At 44.5% G+C, this 20,261-nt stretch overlaps 1 protein-coding gene across 9 annotated transcripts in view; it reads left to right on the forward strand.

The window, feature by feature from the left end:
- Positions 1 to 20,261, forward strand: part of qtgal (queuosine-tRNA galactosyltransferase) — a 304,657-nt gene that overhangs the window by 186,473 nt on the left and 97,923 nt on the right. Inside the window, exon 1 of one of the 9 annotated variants that reach the window (XM_078570691.1) lies at positions 738 to 981. The exons of the other annotated variants lie outside the window; for them this stretch is intronic. The gene's annotated coding sequence lies outside the window, so the exon portion shown is untranslated. Of the gene's footprint in view, positions 1 to 737; positions 982 to 20,261 lie in introns of those variants that run through there. 9 annotated transcript variants of the gene reach the window in all.

A 20,261-nucleotide genomic window follows, 5' to 3' on the forward strand; every position in this document is an offset into this window, starting at 1 on the left:
ACTATTCTGTGGTGGGCAAAGTTTCCTAATCAAAACCCTTGTGACCTATTCAGTAAAAATATAATTATAGATTGAAATCAGATGGTCCATGAAGTCAGCAACCTGATTCAGAGCGAGTTGCATGTGGCATTGGGATACCAGAGGAAACTCTTTTGCAATCTTTGGCAAAAGCACAACAAAATGATGCAATTGTAACCGCAACATAATCGTGCTAAAAATAAGTCTGTGTTTCATTTTGGTGCAACGTCACCCCAATGGGCAACTATTGCAGACAACCAACCCTTGAACCACTGGGATGTTCACTGAGGGAGGGGGGAGGGGCAGGTTGGGCGGGGGGGGATGCTCGATATCATCCGGAGGTGTTAACTGAGGACAGTTTTAGGCAGGTACCAAAACTATCAAGATTGAGTGCAAATTGGCTGAGGGATTTACAGGTGGGAGCTGCCTACCTGGCTGAGCTGTTTGCTTGTTGCAGAACAGGACTTGATGGTCAAGGAAGGCATGTTCATAATGGGGCCAAACAGGTCGGGTATCAACCTGCAAATCTTTCCCAACACACGCCAATGGAAGGCGGTAAAAGCGGGAGAGATTCCTGGTCAGCCGTGTGATAGAAATCATCACTGCCCATAGCTCCAGACGACAGTGTGCATGTAAAAGCTTGTTGCCGTGGCAACTTGAATTCCCTTGCGGAGTCAGTTGGCTGGATGACCGGTGTGGGTCAGATCGGTGCCAACAGAACCAGGTTTGATCCCTGTCCTGGCTGGGATGGATTCAGGACCTGCCTCCTCGTCCTACCCATGATGGAAGTTGTGGTTGTATGGCTCGGACCTGCCTGTGAACTGAGAACTTGAGAAGAAGGATATATATTATCTGATGGTTTATTCCCTTCCAGAGGTTTCCAGCCAGGAATGTTATATCCCTACCAACCATTTTCTGCTCACCCAAGAGTCGGACCAGTTAACAGGAAAAGCTTGAGAGCAGGTGAGGTAAAGCTTGAAATGCGCTTTACTTCATACAGTGACAGGTATAGCTCTGTGAAGGATAGTTTTGGCCTTAGATGACGTTGAGATGGAAAGAGAAAGGGAAATGAAACTCGCCCTATTTTTATTGAAAAAAAAAAGCCCCTTGAAAGTACCCTGGATTAATAAAACCCAGCTGCTTGCTGTTAAACTACATTTTGAAGTATTACTCTGATCAAAGTTTATTTGGAAAGAAAATTTTTCCACTGCCAGTTAACACTAGAGTAAAGAAAAAGCAAAAAAAAGAAATGATTGTTGACTTTTTAAGAGAAGATTAGAAAAAAAAAATTCCAGATGTTTATAAAAGTTGACAGGCCTGGTTTGGTACTTGGCTGCAACATTTAAAATAAAACCTTTGTGCCAGGCGTAATTTCCATCAATTTTCACCTTGTAGGACTGAAAGATTGGGAAATGTTGGGGAGAGAATAGTGTTTTGGATCAGAATGTGATGATCTGTTTGCAGTGTTGGCACACAGTTCATGATGGAAGGAGTGGCAAATGGATCTGAACAACCCATATCTGTATGGGCAGCAACCCCAGAGAGCACACATTCCTCCCGCTATAAATGTCCCAATCATTAAGATTAGCGTCAACATCAGCTCTCGGCCCACTCTCGATCGTGGATCAGAAGCCCAAATCAGCAAGTTCAGAGTTCAAGTTGCAAATGAGCAGAACACATCGGTTTATTTCCTTCTTCACTAAGGCTTTGATCTTGCCGGCAAGCAAGACAGTCAAATCCCCAGCATACCTGTCTCTCGCTCGCTTGCAGTGTATACGGCTAGTGACTGAATGCTTTCAGGTATAAATTTCAGTGTAGTGCTTGAATGCACAGCAAAAGGACTTAAACTTAGGGAATCCCAATCCCATGAACAATTTTATCTCTTTTAACTTTTTTGCAGGACAAATGGATTGGCCCGGTGTGAGACTGCAAACACCTTCTTTAAAGTACTCCTCCTGTTTTTTTAAACTTGCTTAATATTGTCAAATAAGTTGGGCACCTTTCACCACCGTTGCCTATGTAAGATGCTGGGCATCACATGGAGAGACAACAAACATCACCAATGAACGTGTGCTACAGAGGACTGGTCAGAAGCACCTGCGGGACATCAGGACAGAGAGACAGCTGATTCTGACAGGACATGTATTTCACCTCCCGGACATACAGCCCACCAGAGTGGCAGTAGAATGGACACCACCAGATGGAAAAAGAAGATTGGGCCGACCAAAAAGGACACGGAAACATAGAAGCATAGGAACTAGGAGCAGGAGTAGGCCATTCGGCCCTTCGAGCCTGCTCCGCCATTCAGTATGATCATGGCTGATCCTCTATCTCAACGCCATATTCCCACTTTCTCTCCATACCCTTGATGCCCCTAAGACCCAAAAAATTATCAATTTCTTTCCTGGGTATACTGGTGAAGTACATTTAAGGAGGACCTTCAAGAGTGGGACACCACCTGGGCTGGAGCGAAAGAGATTGCGATGGACCAGGGCCGGTGGTGGAGTCTTGCTGCCCATTGTCCTGCATGAGTTGGGAGGAACTAAGACCAAGTCTAAGTAATGTTGTTACACAGAATGGGCTCCTCTGTGGGATTCTTGGGCTTAGAAAGTTTTCTTTATCCAGTTGAGTGCTTTGGATAAAGGATTGGTGCGTTTTATTTTTAGCCAATTCAAATCTTCCACTTCTCCCTCCCTAGGTTTACAATATGGATCTCTCTGGTTATAACCAGCTCTACCCCTGGTCTTTGGCTTCACCAGCATTTTCGGGCAAAACTCCCTCCACTGCTCACACCCATCACTCCCACTTCCAACCCCCAGACTATCTATTCTCTGCCCTCTTACGATGTTTCACCTTTCCCCACTTCCCTCTTACCCTACTACCCTTTCCTCTTCACCTGCTCTCAAGCTAATTTCTTCTCCGTCCCCACCCTCTTACCCTGCCTTACTCTTCCTTCTTCACTCCATCGTCTTCCTCATGCACAAACACCCCGCGCCCCACACCACCTTCTGAATTTTGGTAGCCATTTCACAAATAGACCGAGATCCAAGGGTTTTTAACAAAATTGACCGGAGTGACAAGTTAGCAAAGGTTTTTGTCGTTGTTGTCAGTTTCCCTTCGTTATGAATATGGTTGTTTCTTGCCTGCGTACAGTTACCTGTTGTGCATTCTAACATGTCTGTGGCACCCCATTGCAGACCTGCATCACTTTCCACGGTGTGACAAAGGATTTTGTTGGGACTGCCCGGTCTTTCTAGCTAGCCTTTTGCCTTTAGCTGCCTGTATTCTTTGCTGCTCAAAGGAAACAAAGCCACTACTTGAGATCGCTCCCGTCCTGTGTAATTTTCCCCCAGTTCATGGTGGACATGACACACATTTCCTGAGGTTCGCCTTCAAGGAGTCCTTGAACCTTAACCTTGGCTTACCTTGCACATGGTGTCCAAGTTGAAGTTGCGAATATGTGACCGTCTTAGAGATTTTATAGTCAGTCATATGCCCACTCCATCTGAGCTGGACTGTAGAAGTGCTTAAATTCCAACATTTCTACTCTTTGAAGCATCTCCATGTTGGGCAATTTGTCCTCCCATTTGATGCCCATGATGTTCTGAACACATCTCATGTGGGACCTGTCTGGCTGCTTAATATGCCTGGAGTAGTTAGCCCATGTCTCACAGGCAGAGAGGAGGGTAGGCACTACCACAGCTTTGTACACAAGGTTTTGTTGTAAGTTTGATACCTTGTTTCCTCCACAGTCTCTTGCATAAACTAGCAAATGCTGAGCTTGTTCTGATGTTTCTATTTGCCAACTCACTGCCAAAGCAGACATTTCTGGAGATTGTGCTTCCAAGATAGGTCAAGTTATCTACAGCCTTCAGGGTTGTGTCATTGACAGTTATAGTAGGTGGGGTCTAGTCAGAATTTGGTGGTGGTTGGAGGAGTATCTGTGTCTTCTTTAAGCTAATGATTATCCCATAGTCATCAGTCACTTTTGAAAAACAGGCCATGATCCTTTGAAAGCCACACTCACAGTGTGACACAAGGGCACAGTCATTGGCAAACAGCAATTCCTGTATCATCATCTCCGTTTGGTTGAGGATCTCAGTCATCTCAGGTTGGAGAGAGTGCCATATATACCATCAACATTTCCATCAAATGCCCCAGAAGACATGGCAGCAAAGAGTATACTGAAGAGCACGGGGGTGGGGGGGTGCGTGACACACCCCTGCTTCACACCACTTGCTACATCGAAGGGGTCAGTGTATTCACCACAGTCAGAGTCTCCGGCCATCATTCCATCGTGAAACTGCTCTATCAGGACATCTAAATCTGGCTAAGATTTTCCTCGAGGTGGCTTAATTTACTGTGTCCAAGGCCTTTTTTCAGATTAACAAAGGCACAGTTAGAGCCCACCTGTTGCTCACAGCATTTCACTTGTATTTGCTGGTCATGTTGTAAGTGCCTCTGCCCTTCCTGAACCCACTTTGACTTTCTTTTAAACATATTATTGATTAGGATATTAACCGCCCTTCTTCCGAAAAATAAATCACCGTTAAAGGTAAGGATGCTTCCTTTTTTCCAGTGGAAAAATGATCAAAACATCCTGAAATGTGACAGGCTACAGGCTGAAGAGAAATCTAAAGTGTTAGAAACTAGACAAAGAGAGCACCAGAGAGCCAGGAACCTCGCAGCTGAACAAGTGATGGAGCTGAGGGAGAGCGGATAAGAAGAGATGCACAGGGGGTATGCAGAGACCTAAGGTAGGGAAATGCTAAAATAGGTTCAGGCAACTCCTTGGAAGGAATTGAAAGTGAGAAGTGAAATCCTGAAGTGAATTCACTAGGGACACAGGCAACCAGTGGAACTCGAGGGGTGGGGGTGTGCAGGGTGATGAGGGAGGGCTGCAGCACTTTGGCTTGCTTGTCTTTCAGGTCTTCCAATGTCTTGGAAAGTATTGGTTCAGTCTTGTCTCAAATTGATGAAGACATGAACCAAGGTTTTGGCAGCAGAGACTTCATTCTTGGCATGTGGTCATCACTGACATGGCCAGCATTTATTGCCCCTCTGTAGTTGCCCTTGAGAAAGTGGTGGTGGGCTGCCTTCCTGAACCATGGTTATCCATTCAGTGCAGGCACGGCCACAATTCTGTTTTGTAGAGCTTTCCAGGATATTGACCAAGTAACAATAAAAGGATGAGGAATGTTCACATGAGGTAGGAGTGAGGGTAGTTGATGAGCTTTACCACCCTGGTACCACTGTTATTGTATTACCATATTGTAGCACACTGCTGACTACTTATTCTACATAAACCACATGTCTCTATCTTACCATTTTCACCTTCAGTAGACTCTTGAATGTGTTTTGACCCTTCACCTTGATGTTTTAGTTGTGATCACTGTGATTTGTTTCTGTTGCAAAATAAACTGGAAATACAGGCTTTGTCACAATGCTGCTCCTTCAAGTTCTCATTAGTAAGATGGATGACACCCACTGTCAGATGTGGTGTTACTATTTTCATAGTCAAATGAGAGGGTAGTGGATTGCTGCCAAGGTTAGAGAAATCTTTTCAAACCAGTAAAGTCACACGGCAAAATGTCATGATAATGAATCTTAGACTTGAAGGTCTTCCCAAATCTAGTGGCGCATGAGGCAGACAAAGTATGTGCTTATGTCTGTTTCCATGGCTAGTTTTTTGCCCTGGGACAGGTCACCAGGCTGCTGCCAGAGGCTATAGCTTGAGGGGCACCACTCCACATCAAGCATTGCTGACCAGGAGACTCTCCCACTCTTTGCCACCTGTCACAAGCGTGTTGGAAGGATTTACAGGTTGATAGCCCGTTTGGCTACGTTATGAAAGCATCTTCCCGCCATCAAGTCCTGGATCTTCTGGCTCCGAGGTAGGGACGCTCCCCACTGCACCACAAGATCTCCCTCATGATAATGAATGCAGGGAAAGGAATTTAACAGCAGTCACTCTTTAAGCTCCGATGATGTGTGCTGGCACTTACAAGCGGCCAGCAGCTGTGGCTCAGTGGGTAACACTCATTGCTTTGTCCTAAGGTTGTGGATTCAAGACCCAATCCAGAGACTTCAGCACAAAATCCAGGCTGACAGCCCCCAATGCAACACTTCCCTGTAGCATTTTCCCAAACGCTATGGACTTTCAGATCAACGGTTGGCAGGAAAATGGAGCCATCTTCGTGATGAGTTCTTGTTTAAATGTAAGCTGTCAGCAATGATGGCGGATACTCCCTGTAGGCAGTTCGCTAATTGCCAGGGAGGAAACCCAGCTCAGCAGCCAATACTTAAGCCCCCAGCCTGGAGCTCCTTAAGCAGGAGGCGCACTTTTCAATGTTGGCTACTGGGAAGTCATTCTCTGAACCTGTGTCCAGCATCACTTCATCCAAGGTCCGCAAATTCCCTGAAGCAACAGTGGAGCATCAGGAAAGAGTTTGTTTTCCGCCTCTTGTGATTATGGAATTGTCAGAACTATCCCAGTGAAGAAAAATGTTTCATCTTGAGTTTGGGGTCTAGATGGATTCCTTTAGGCTTTGCCTGTTACCCTAAGAATGCTAGCATAGACTGTTGTTCACAAAAACCATTATTGTGTATTTACAGATCCATGTATGCGTCTCCGTACGTTACATGTGGTTATACTTCTGCTTCCCACCAGGTCTCAGTCTCGTAGTCATGTGACATTGCATCATAGCCACATCAGTATCAGACCCTCCTGATGTTAGCCCTTTACCCTACAAAAAAAAGTAACTTGTTAGAAGCCGCTTAAGAAATCAGAATATATATAGCCTCTAAAATAATTTTCAAATGATCTAAGCTGTCAATGTTACCCATAGCGTAATACAAGCAAAATATCACCTGGAACATTCCGGCATTTTACCTGAGAGCAGCTGAGGACCCCTCTGCTGGACATGAATCGACTCCTGACATACCATCCATGATTTGTGGACGGGATGAGAAACTGGCAGGAGCAACATATGCAGAGATGAAAATGGAGTCAGCTGTTGATTGTGTCATTTGGCACTAATTTCCTGCTTTCCTTCAGCATGTCTGCCTTTTTCTGACCAGGAACTCCAGCCACCTGAACCGAGGGCCTCCTGAAAACCAGACAAGCAGTGCTAAATTGGCAGCATCGGCGGAGAAGAGCACAGTTGACGTTTCGAGTCCTCATGACCCTTCAACAGAACTGAACAGTTCTGTTGAAGGGTCGTGAGGACTCGAAACGTCAACTGTGCTCTTCTCCACCGATGCTGCCAGACCTGCTGAGTTTTTCCAGGTATTTCTGTTTCTGTTTTTGTTTTGGATTTCCAGCATCCGCAGTTTTTTTGTTTTTATTTATATAAGCAGTGCTAAATTGCCAGTTCTGCTCTCCATCTGACTTCCATCTCCCTGCCAACTTATTTTTAGTGTAATTGAGGTGGGCATCGGATCAAAATAATCGCCATGGCATTTTCCAACCACAGATTATTATTCCTTCACCAAGTTTCAATAATAACCTCAGTCCCTGAGTGAACGTCTACAGGAATGAACAGTTGGGAGTGTGATGACAGACGGAAATAAAAATAAAACTCCCCCACAAATTCCAAAGTATATGCCATTTAAAAAATGGAGAGAGAAAGTGATTAAATTTTATCCCCGGGATTTAGATAACAATAAACTGCTCAAACCTTGCTCGTTTTTCTCAATCCAGAGATTAGATTATTTCATTGCAATCAGTCCTCTACTAGATCCTTCGCAAGTATCCATTTTAGTTTGATTAACCTAGTGCTGAAACTCTTTACTATTTCAGTACATTAAATCCTCACTTAAAGTTGTGGTTGCGTTGCTGGAAATCGCAACTTTAAGTGAAACAACTTTATATGAATCATGGACCCCCATTAAATGTTAAAGCTGGAATTTGGTTCCGTTGGGCATTTCTGACCCAGACAAATCATGGTCCAAGTTGAAATACTGGACCGTACATGTGCATCCATAGCTGAAGTAACTTGCAAAATAAAATAAATCACTAAATATAAAAGAAATACTGTGTAATTTCAAATTAGATAACAACACTTTTTCTCCCTACAGTCCCTTGGGTTCGGGGATAACCTGCTACCACACCAGCTCAATGGGTTCTAATATGTCCAATGTGCAATCTCCAGCCTCTGCCACGTGTGGGCAGGTGTTGCTTGGAAGGTCGGTTAGATCAGTTGCTTGGTGGGATTTGCACTCTCTCCACCGCCTTGCCTTAGCCTCTGCCTGTTCCCGACACAGTCTCTGAGCTCAGCGCCTTTCCAGATGAACCCTCTCCCATTTTGGTCGGTCACCGTGAGTCGGTGGAAATGTTTGACCTCTTCAGGAATGTTTCGGGACACCCCTATAGCGTTTCAGTGGTGGTTAATTTGAGTGATTTACAGCCTTAATGCTGATCCTCACTGGTTTTAAAATGGCCCCTCTGCTTTACCTGCTGCAGACTTCTAGAAGGGAAGCCTCTTAAATGTTACCTCCTGTATTTTTCACCCAAACAGGCCCTGAGACGAGGAAAGCAATTTTATTGTACCTGTATACAACAGCACAGTACTGTACCTAGCTCTCTCTCTCAGAGTTCAATTTTTTCTGTGCCTCACCCACTCCTGAAGTTCCAAAATTGAAATCCGCTTGAGTCAAGAAATGGGCCTTTGCAGGCTTCAACTTTTTGCTGGCAAAAAATAAACTCCTGCTTTAGATACATATTCTTTCTTCAGAACTTGTATATACAATCCTCCCGTGCCTAAAGTGCCGAAAATCAAATCAAATTACGGAGGGAGTGCAAAGAATTACCTTTCTGACGTCAAAACGCAAAATGCTGGAAATACTCATCAGCAGGTCTGGCAGCATCTGTGGAGAGAGAAACAGTTAACGTTTCGAGGCAAATATGACTCCTCTTCAGAACAGAAACCTTGTTGATGGTTTGTAATGGTGTTGGAGAGCCTTGCTGCACTGATGTAGACTGAAGCAGGGTAAAATTTCCACAGGGAATGAGATAGAAACAAAAAGGTGTTGATTACTTTTCAAACTAGTAACCCGGGCTCACTAATCAACAGCATTCTGTCAATAGCTGTCTAAGTGATGATCTTGTTATTATTTCAGACCTGACCCTGCTGTCAGAACCAGACTCCACTCATAACTCTCAGACCTAAGCCCCTACTCTGAGACCCAAATCCTGCTCTTGAGACCTTGCTTGCCCCCTGCTCCAGCTGTCTCTTATCCAACCTGGCCCAATTTCACTGCTGTTGAATAGGAAGTACATGAGATGCTGTATTGACTTTAGTTGTAGTCGAAAATATCCATCTTCGTCATGTATTCTACAAACTTGTGACGAGGAGTGCGCAAACAGTGTTGGTGAGACAAAAAAGAATTATTGCCTACCTCGAACTACATTGCAAAGGCTTTTATTCACATGAAATTGTTCATTTCAATCTCCAAAGCACCAGGAAAAACCATTTAATATAAACAGGATTTCACATTACCTCCTACATGCCATAAGCACACTTTTTGTTCTGAAGCAATATATTGTCTAAGCCACCCCACGCAATGCCAAGGAAGGCCTTCTTTGTAAACTGGTTCAAAATTTTGACAAACAACACCCAGAGCAATACTTTCTCAATTGGCAAGGTAGCAGAGGATTTCTGGCACATATGTAGAGCCATATGTCAATGAGAGTCAGAACCACCAAGAGGGGAGAGATAGGAAATTGGAGTAGGACAATCTTACAAGACAGTCTTCCTCAGCATTGTTTCCGTTTACAATAATTTATTGGACAAATTCCCAGATCATTACTAAAGACTCTGAGACCCGCAAAACATTTGCTGTCAAATTATCTTCATTGCAACAGTGTATCTTTAAATACAGGACTTCTAGTTATTCTTTCACTAAAGGCTTTAACAGAATCAAAACTTACTCTGGAAAATCTACATAAAGGTGTCCATGTGGCTGCCTAGGTATATAAATGCAAATGTTGCCAAGATAGTTATACTATAGGCATAGAATACAAAATTGGGAACTGTTTTCTCTTGAGTTGAAAAGTCAGCTTTACACCTGATGGGTTCAATGTTAATCAAGGAATAAACACACCATTTCCTTGAAATTTGCTTGTTCTAATTTCAACTATCGTCAAAGAAATCAGCTTCCCAACTACCAATCTTGTTCCATGACAACGTCCCTCCTCAGGATTCAAGAATCATAGCTACACTCCTTCCTTGAGTCTAAGTTACGGGGAGAAGGTGGGAGAATGGGGTTGAGAAACTTATCAGCCATGATTGAATGGCGGAGCAGACTCGATGGGCCGAATGGCCTAATTTCTGCTCCTACGTCTTATGGTCTTATGGTCTAAGTTTGTGCTGTGGAATGTCCATTGTAGTTGGACTGTGTAGAAATACAGCCCAACGCTGATGTAATCTTTTCCTTCAACTGACAGCTTTCCTAAAACTTTTTCTTTCAAATCTAATGAATATTCATATTGAGCACAAAGAATAGCTTTTGAATAATAAGTTGTATCAAATAATTGTGCCTCCCAGTTTGCCACATTTAACCAATTCCATTATCTCATCCACCCCTCTCATGCCATCCTTTTCCTTCCATTCCTCCCCCCCCATCCTTTTCTTTCCGTCTCCATCCTTCCCATCCCATCCCTCATGGAAGCAATCTCTCCAGCCAGGGTTCCCCTTAACCTTTTGCTGTTTTTGTTCTCCACTAACACTCTACCTGATCACCGCCACCAACCATTGACAACCACACGTGTGCCAGTCCTCTGGGCGCCCCACATGCCTCCCTGTGCGCCAGACACCACCCACCAAATAAACTCACCGACAGATGGACCCCTTTAAACAGACCGATCAAAAAAAAGTCTAGACAGACAAAAATCTGAGTATTGTTATTATAGGTTAGAAAACAGTCCGAGACTATGTATTTTCCTGCAGAATCTCTTCAGGATAATTGCACTTGGAGTCTCTCGGTGAGTTGATAGAGATTGAGAAAGTGCCTCAACCGATTCTGATAAATGAGAACTGGAGAGCTGAGACCTGACCAAATGAGACGTCTGTTTGTGTCGCTGAATTTTCTGCTCTGTTTGCAGTGCTCATTTTAGGTGGAATAACAGGATTGCTGTGAGAGACTGGTAATTGCATTAGAAGATGATTTAAAACAACATTTTGCAAAACTGCTTTGCGCCTTAAGACCTTAAACTTCTGGCTGGGGTATAACTTTCGCAGCAGTTTAAACCATATTCGGTGGGGCTGTGCCTGTAAAAGATGCATTATGTGAGTCACAAAAAAGAGGTTGTGGGAAAAATATCTCGAGGCAGGTCTAATGTGAGCCTGATTACATCACCAAAAACATAAATTCTTATCCAGAGAAATATATCATTGCAGCCTTGGTGGCCTAGATAATGGAGACGAGTGGTCTAATCAGGGCTTTTAAGAATCAGCCTGAGACCCATTTAGAGTAATTAAACAAATGTAAATAACTGAGATGCCATTTCGCTGCACGGGTTTATTTTCCTTTCACACTGTTCCGATTGAAGCTGCTGAAAAAAACCCGTTGTTTTATTTAACCTTTTATTGCTTCTCATTTCACAAGTGCCTGCTTGTGTAGCTGTTTTCTTTCCCCCAGTGAACTCTGCTTGTGACAGGATTTCAATCGCATTGACTTCCAGGGATCTTTTTTGCTCCTTTAGCATTTCCCTGTAAATGATCCTGGACCCTGAAGCTGCCGAGAGACATTCAGCCCAAAATGGTGGAAGCGCAATTTCAATGTTCCCGAGCTGGTAACTCATGCCCTGGTGCAGACTGATGGATTGCCCTGGAAGACCCCATACTCTCCCCCCCCGCCAAAACACAAGACAAAGTCCGCCCCATCAGATCGGAAAATTAGCTGGAGAGCTGTAATGCGGGGGCTGGGTGGGGGTGCTGCAGGAGCAGGAAGCACCCTGGGGTGGGGGTGCTGCAGGAGCAGGAAGCACCCTGGGGTGGGGATGCTGAAGGACCAGGAAGCACCCTAGGGTGGGGGTGCTGAAGGAGCAGAAAGCACCCTAGGGTGGGGGTACTGCAGGAGCAGGAAGCACCCTGGGGTGGGGGTACTGCAGGAACAGGAAGCATCCTGGGGTGGGGGTGCTGCAGGAGCAGGAAGCACCCTGGGGTGGGGGTGCTGTAGGAGTAGAAAGCATCCTGGAGTACAGTTGCCACAAGAGCAGGAAGCATCTTGGGGCGAGGGAGTAGGAAGCATCCCAGCTGAAACAAACGAGAGTTTCATTTTCTGCCCTACAACTTTCCAAAACTCTACGCTCCTTCCAGTTCTGCCCTTTCAACAATCCTAATTGTCAAAAGGTCACTGTGTTTTCAGCAGTCTAGGTCTTGAACTTGAGAAATCCCTCTCTAAAACTCTCTACGGCTCTGTGCTGCCATAAGACACTCATTAAAACCTACCTCTTTGATCGAGCTCTTGGCCACCTGTCCTAATATCTCCTTATGGGGCTCGGTGTTAAAGTTTGGCTGATACTGCTCCTGCATAGCAACGTAAATGCAAGTTGTTGTTGTTGTTGAATATTGGAAATTAGGATGTGGCATGAAGTGATTTCCTGACATTGACAGGCACAGGACACTGACTGGCCTGCACTTCCAATTTCCGTGCAATTTTCCATGGACTGCGCTTTATCATAATTTATCACATTTAATCATGGCTTCCATTACATCTGAATGAAAATCCTAAAATCAGTTTCTGGCAATCTGGGGGGAAACTGCACTCATATACTAACCTCCTGCTTCATCCTTATCCAAACTGCTTCGAAGTAGCAGTGTCTTTGTGACATTTCCTTCCTTCCCACATTACCAAGGCTGATACAAAGCAACTATAAGGCAGTCAGTTTAACCTCTGTGATGGGGAAAGCTTCAAGCAACAATATTCTGGGACAAAACTAACAATCACTTGGACAAATGTGGATTAATTATAGAAAAACAGCACAGACTCCCAAAGGCAGATCATGTTTTAATAATTTAAGTTTGTTGATGATGCAAAAGAGGGTCGATGAGGGTAATGAGGTTGATGTGGTGTACATGGACTTCCAAAAGGCATTTGGTAAAGTGCCACATAACAGGCTTGTCAGCAAAGTTGAAAGCTGTAGAATAAAAGGGACAGTGACAGAATTGATGTTAAGTTGGCTGAATGATAGGAAACAGAGTAGTGGTGAACGGGTTGTTTTTTTTGAACTGCAAGATGTATAGTTGAGTTCCCTGGGGTTGGTATTAGGACCATTGCTTTTCTTGATATATATTAATGACCTAGATTTGGGTGTGCAGGGCGCAATTTCAAAACTTGCAGATGACACAAAACTTGGAAGTTTTGTGAACTGTGAGGAAGATAGTGATAGACTTCAAGAGGACATAGACAGGCTGGGGGGAATGGGCAGAGACATAGCAGCTGAAATTTATTGCACAGAAGTGTGAAGTGTTACGTGTTGGTAGGAAGAACAAGGAACGGCAATATAAAATAACAGACACAATTCTAAAGGGGGTGCAGAAGCAGAGGGACCTGAGGGTATACTCTTGAGTACCAATACAGACGTTAAACTAATTAACAAATTAACTAATAAACAAGTCAACAGCCCCTTAAAGGGGCACAGTATTAAAAAAATAGACAAAACTTTAAAGGAAACTTATCAAATTAAATTAAAAGAATGTTCCTGGGGCTGGGGTTGCACAGCAGTCCATGCGGCGCTCACCAGTCACAGGAGGCCTGGAGCGTACTGGTGAACACCACATGCTCCCTCTCTAGGGACACCCGGGCATGAACGTGCCGTGGAAGAGGGGCAGATAGTCGGGTCTAATGAACGCCTCAACCACCCACTGGTATTTTATCGTGATATTTACCACTTTGTACACAACAGTGCAGATACAGGGGCCAATTTTACTGTCTGCTCCAGTCACATGGTGTGCACTTCAAAAAGTGCCCCCAACTTGCCTGAAGTTTTTTTTTAATTTTTTTGATGGGACGTGGGCGATGCTGGCAAGGCCAGCATTTGTTGCCCATCCGTAATTGCCCTTGGACTGAATGGCTTGCTTGAACATTTCAGAGAGCAGTCCATCCCTACCCTTCAATAGCTTCAAAAATCCTCAACTGGCTCTGAGGTGATGTCCTGGTGGGACAAGCGCAAGTGCTAAAGAAGTGTAAGCTGTTTTATTTCTGTTATGATGCAACCATGGGGGCGAAATGGAATTTGGCTGGGGACACAAAACAAGTGGTATTGTATCGGTTGCCCATTATAACGGGTGTGTAACAGGCGGACAGTGTGATATTACCCATTTTGGATCCTCTGCCCAAGTCCAATTTCATCCCCAATAAATATTTTCCAGGCTGCTTTGTCAGAGTCAGCCATTTTATTTTTCAAGCATTTATCCTGAGCACGTCCATTGTCTTCAGTGACTGGTGCAGCTTTATTTAGAGATACATCGTGGACACATTTTCAGTAAATCCCTCGGGTTATGTCATTTGGTCACATTTGCCCCACTTCTTGCCTGACAAAATAAATGAACCTAGAGCTGCACACCACATCCAAATGGACCAGGCCATTCATAGTGCTCACCCCAAACTTAACTTCCCCTTTAAAAAACAATACAAGCAGAACTGTAAATGTTGTCTGCCGTAGTTGGGAGTCTGTTGGAAGGCTGAAGCTCAGGCTTTGATGGCAATATTCAATCATCTGGGCTCTCCTCTAAACGTTATATCATGGGACCCACTTACCTGCTTTTGGCATCACGGTATAAGTCTTGCAACTTTGTTTTATCCCATTCTCAATCAAGTCTTATTCTGCAGTCATCTTAATAGCCATTTACAGCCTTTGATCGGGATCATTTTTGGAGCCACCTTTAACTCTCTTTAGCATCGCTCTAACCTGGTTGAAACAACGTATAATATAATCCTAACAGAATGATTAAAGAGTTGCTATTTCATCTTTGTGGTTCATTTAACACTTAGTAAACAATTCTACCTCATTTTAATGTTTTTTTTACATCAGGCTCCTTGGTTAGTGTATGGCCTAATCACTCCCAGAAATCACGAGTGTAAGAAACTTTAAGGCATTTGTTATGTATTTCTTCATTACAAGCTAAAAGATAGATGACATTGGAGCTTTGACCCGTTCGCCCTCTTGTTATTTTAAACTAGAGCAGTTTAAACAAGGATTATCTCTTTCTAACACTCCACTGATTGATGGTAAATACTTCTGACTCTGATTTGAGATTGAGCACATGGACAAACAGGAATTGAGAAGCAGGAACAAACAACAGTGGAGATAAGGCAGCACAGGGCTTAGTTTACTGGAGCAGATTTTATCAAGCAGGCTGTGTGCGTTGTTTAAATTGTGACGGCACTCGGTAATGGTCTGAGTAAACAAATGGTGTAAAAATTCCATAGTAGCCTCACACAGCAAAGGGGGAAGGTGCACTTGCACTGCTGCAACTTCACATTTGTTCAGAGTTTACTGCCACTTTAAATTAAAATGGACCAACTTTAGTCCAATCGATTGTGGACCTCAGAGTCCTGGCATGAAAGGCCAGCCATGTGCCTTCTAATTATTGCTCATGTGCAACATGATGTATGTTGATAACTCCAATACCATTCTCTGATTGTCTGTAATGACCATATTGAAATATTGAAATGATTGTAATATTCATTGATTGTGTTGATGCACCTCATGATCCATGTGTAAAAGTTGAATTTGATTGTGCCTTTTGTGATGGCGATTTAGAAATGTTTTGTAATGTTCTTCCAGATATTTTATGAATAAAGTATATTATTCAAAAAAAATGTTTAGGGAAGAATGAATGCTCATGTTCTCTCTCTCTCTCTCCAAAGAGTTCTGCAATCACTATACTAAAGCCACATTGTGTTGAGTCAAAGGTGACCTCACATCATTTGATTTTTCCTTAATGAGCTTTGTTTCCCCCTCCCCCAACCCCCAGAACATCCCCTCAACCTTTAAAGATACTGGTAAAGAATGAGTAATTCTCATGTGTTATCTTTAATTGGAGGTCTAGTTTAGCTCATGGCTATATTGTTTCACAGTGTAGTAATTTACGCAATAGAAATTCAGAGAGAAGAATATCACATGTTAATCTAGATCTTACACAGTCCCTATCTCTATCCTAAGGGAGACACTGGAACCCTCATTGTACTGTATGTAATGAGTAAAATTCTCAAGGTTTAATTGGGACTAATATGTCCAGCTATTGCCAATGTTATGGAAATATATAATGTTTTGACATTTTTTGAGCAGGGTACAATAGTTCCCATTTGAAAAATAGTCGATTTCAAGGCTGTAGAGATAAGTTTGGTCGACTTGGGGTTAGGGTTGGCAACTCTCCTCGATTGAAAATCAATCTCCAGTTTATTGCTGTATACAATCCTGGAGAAAAATCATTGGGACACTAAAAAGGATTGAGTCTTTTTTTTGTCTTTTTCTGTGAACATTTCTCTCTACCAGATATAAAAATACTGGAAAAAAAGGGCTGTTTGGCTGACAGTCAAGCATCATCCAACTGGGCAATGAGTCTTTTTGCTTTCCAGTTGACGTAAGAAAGCAGTGCGTCACAGGGATGGGCATGTTGGCTGACAAATAGCTAAAGCATGGGGGAAATTTATGTGATGAAACCTCCAGGAATATGTTTTAATCACAGTTGGCAACCCTACTGGGGGTGGAGAGGGTCAAGCACAAGTTTTGGTTAACATGACAGGAAGAGGAATGAGCTGAGAGCTGGGGACATACCGAGCGTGAGGAGCGGATAGGAAACTGCATAGGCTTACAAGACAATCTCCTCTAGGCTGAAGTCGGGTGCCGGAGGTTCTTGCGAGAAAAATGAATGTGGTTCACCAAAGCAGAGCAACCACCCGCCCCATCCCCACCCCCACCCCGGATTGTCTCTGCAACTGTCTCCAGGGTCAGGAAATAGCAGAACACCTAAGCCTGAACAACACACTGTGCCTGTGCTACTGACATCCAGCACAGGAGCAGGAGTTGTCATGGAAGCTGCCCCATCCTGCCATCTGAAGGAAACTTTTGAAAGGAATTATTAGCTATATTATTTTTGCTCCAAACTCTGAACTCCCTGGGTGGAATCTTGCCATCTTAAGTTATTGCACCAATGGTAGGGTGGTTCCCAGAAATATGGTTCAGGACTTTTTGGATGATGGGGTTTCCTGATGAGTTGGCAGAGAATGCACCCTCAGCAATTGCTGCAGCCATTTAATGCTGAGAGAAGCGTTGATTGGCTGGAGGCGAGATTTCAGGCCCCTGGCTCAGGAGAAAGTCCTGCCTCAGGTAACTGCCAACCAATCTGATTGGCTGGGAGCAGTGGCCACCGTATCCCACCGGTCTAAGTGCCTGAACCCACAGTACCAGGTAGGTGCAGGCTCTCGAAGTGGGGATTGGACAGCGGGCCCACAGGTGGTAGACAGAGTGGGGTAGGGGGGGATCTCAATGGCCTGGCCAGTTAGGGAGGGAGCTTCTGGGGTTGGGGGGCAGACCTTGTGAATGTGCCCGATTTTTAGAAAGGGTGCCAGTAATGGAGGTGCTGCCCTTACTTTCCCACCACAGGCCTGAGCAAAGTGACCTGCTGGGCTTCACACCACCCCCCACCCCTCAAATCCCTGACCACCTCCCGCTGGCCTCGAAATTGCAACTGGGCAGAAAGCTGCCCTCAAGTGGCCATTAATCGGTCACTTCAGGACCTCAATTGGAGCAAGGGTGGGCTGGCAACCCTACGCTCACTTGCCTCCTAAAAAAAATAGCGGACAGGAGGGCCAAACGTGGAATTGACGAGAATCCCAATCTGCAAACCTACAAGCAGGGAGATGGTAACATTCTGCCCATGGATTATCACAAGTAGAGGGTTGAACTTTCTGGAAGATGTCCAATCAGGAGCCCACAATTAGGGTTCGTTCTTTTAACCGCAACGGAATTTATTTCACAAATTATCCCAGCAATTATTTTAGAACAGTCCCGCAAGCAGTGTTTTACCTGTTTCTCTATAAATATTACACCCCAATCCGACCCTCTGACTGAGGAGGAACAAGGGAGAGTGTGAGAATCCTGGGCTGGGGGTATGATTAGCGCTGAGCGCCACCTCACTATGATTGAGGGCACACAGGCACCAACCTGTGGGTGATAGCCATCAGCAAGCCTGGCTGGTGGCACGGGCGTGGCAACTCCTCTTAAACTGACCCGAAAACAAATACCTCAGAAGCGCCATCTGGGTCAGAGAGTGGGTGAACGCTTGGCACTGGAAACTTGGCACCAAGAAATGCAAATACTGGCTCCCTTTCGGATCATTGGGAGTGGACAGGTGCCCATACCCTCGCCCCAAGACACATGTACAATCGCACACACACAGACAGATAAGGTTTAGTGGGCAGGATGGTGAGTCGGGAGCACAATTGAGTGTGCAATTGAAAGGCCACTGGCAGTTTTCAGTGTCTACGTACAGATTTGTGTCGTGGTAACTCGGTGGAGCTACTTCTGAAGAAAATTGAAGGGAGGCGGGGAAGGTCTATAGCCCCTTTCAATTGAAAATCTCCTGCTAGAGCTACCAGCTCCCTTACCAAGACCACATCAAGAATGCAAGAACTCAAGTAATAGGAGCGTGAGTAGGCCATTTGGTCCTTCGAGTCTGCTCTGCTGTTCGATAATATCATGGCTGATCTAATTGTGGCTTCAATTCCACTTCCTGTCAGAGGTGTCAGCTGTGGCTCAGTTCATAGCACCCTCGCCTTTGAATCAGAGGGTTGTGGGTTCATGTCCCACTCCCAGAAACCAAGAACTGTGATTGTACTCGAAAGAGTTGCAATCTGTGACTGTTGATAACTCGAAAGAGTTTCCTGTCAGCCTCCCATAACCCTTAACTCCCTTGTCAATCAAAATCTATCTGACTCAGCCTTGAATGTATTCAATGACCCAGCCTCTACCCCTTTCTTGAGAACAGAATCCCACAGACTAATGACCCTTGAGCAAAAGCTTTCTCCCCATTTCTGTTTTAAATGGGAGACCACTAATTTTTAAACTCTGTCCCCTAGTTCGAGGCTCTCCCACAAGGGGGAAACATCCTTTCAGCATCCACCCTGTCAAGTCCTCTCAGGATCTTTGCATGTTTCAATAAGATCACCCTCTCAACCTTCTAAACTCCAAAGGGGACAGGCCCAACCTGCTCAACCTTTCCTCATAAGACAAACCCTTCATCCCAGGAATCAGCCTAGTGAACCTTCTCTGAACTGCTCCTGATGCAAGTATACGTCAAAAACGGTGCACAGTACTCCAGTTGTGAGCTCACTAAGGCCCCTTTACAAATGTAGCAACTTTTACTCAATTCCCCTTGCAGTAAACCTGCTCCTGTTATCACAGGCTTCTGATATGGTCGACCTATGACTTGCTGCTCTCTCCCTTTATTATAATGAATGCATCATACTTGCAGGTCTCAATGACTTCCTGCTCTTAACTCACCCTCTCTAAACTGCTGTGTTCCAGACCCGTCCACCGTTGATTAAAATACATTGTGGGGACAAATTTTTTTCTCGATTGCCTCCTTAAATACTTTAATTGCCTTTCCACCACTGCCCTGCTGTTTATCAAGGAGGTTTCCAACCCTCCCCTTGGAAAGATGGAATGAGGCAGGAAGGCACCAGGAGTTTTTTTTGCTGGTTTTGCTCTGCTCTCTGCCTCCAAACCCACCCCCCCAGTGGTCTAGGAAAATCCACCAACCCCGCCCCCGCCACCCTCTATAACCATGAAGTAAGAGGAACTCTAAGGCAAAAGGTTAATATTTAAAGAACAGAAAAGGCTGAAAATATTCAGTTGGCCCGATAACATCTGTGGAGAGAGAAATATAGGCCATGGGCTGAATTTTACCACAGGCATCGGGACCTTGACGTCGGGGAGAAACGTGGGTCCTGCACCTGCATTTGCCACAACTGCAGGATAACGCGGCCATTTTACCGGAGGTAGCCCGCTAATTTTTAAAAAAAATTTATCCTTTCACAAGATGTGGGCATCACTGGTGGTGATGAGCCACCTCCTTGATTCGCCGCAGTCCGTGTTGTGTAGGTACAGAAGGTCCATTCATAACACGGCCAAACAGGTTGACTATCCACCTGCAAATCCTTCCAACACACACCAATGGCAGGCAGTGAGAGCGGGAGAGATTCCTGGTCAACCATGTGATGGAAAGAATGTT

This window comes from Cetorhinus maximus, chromosome 24 (genome assembly GCF_964194155.1).
Source record: "Cetorhinus maximus chromosome 24, sCetMax3.hap1.1, whole genome shotgun sequence".
Classification (NCBI taxonomy): Eukaryota; Metazoa; Chordata; class Chondrichthyes; order Lamniformes; family Cetorhinidae; genus Cetorhinus; species Cetorhinus maximus.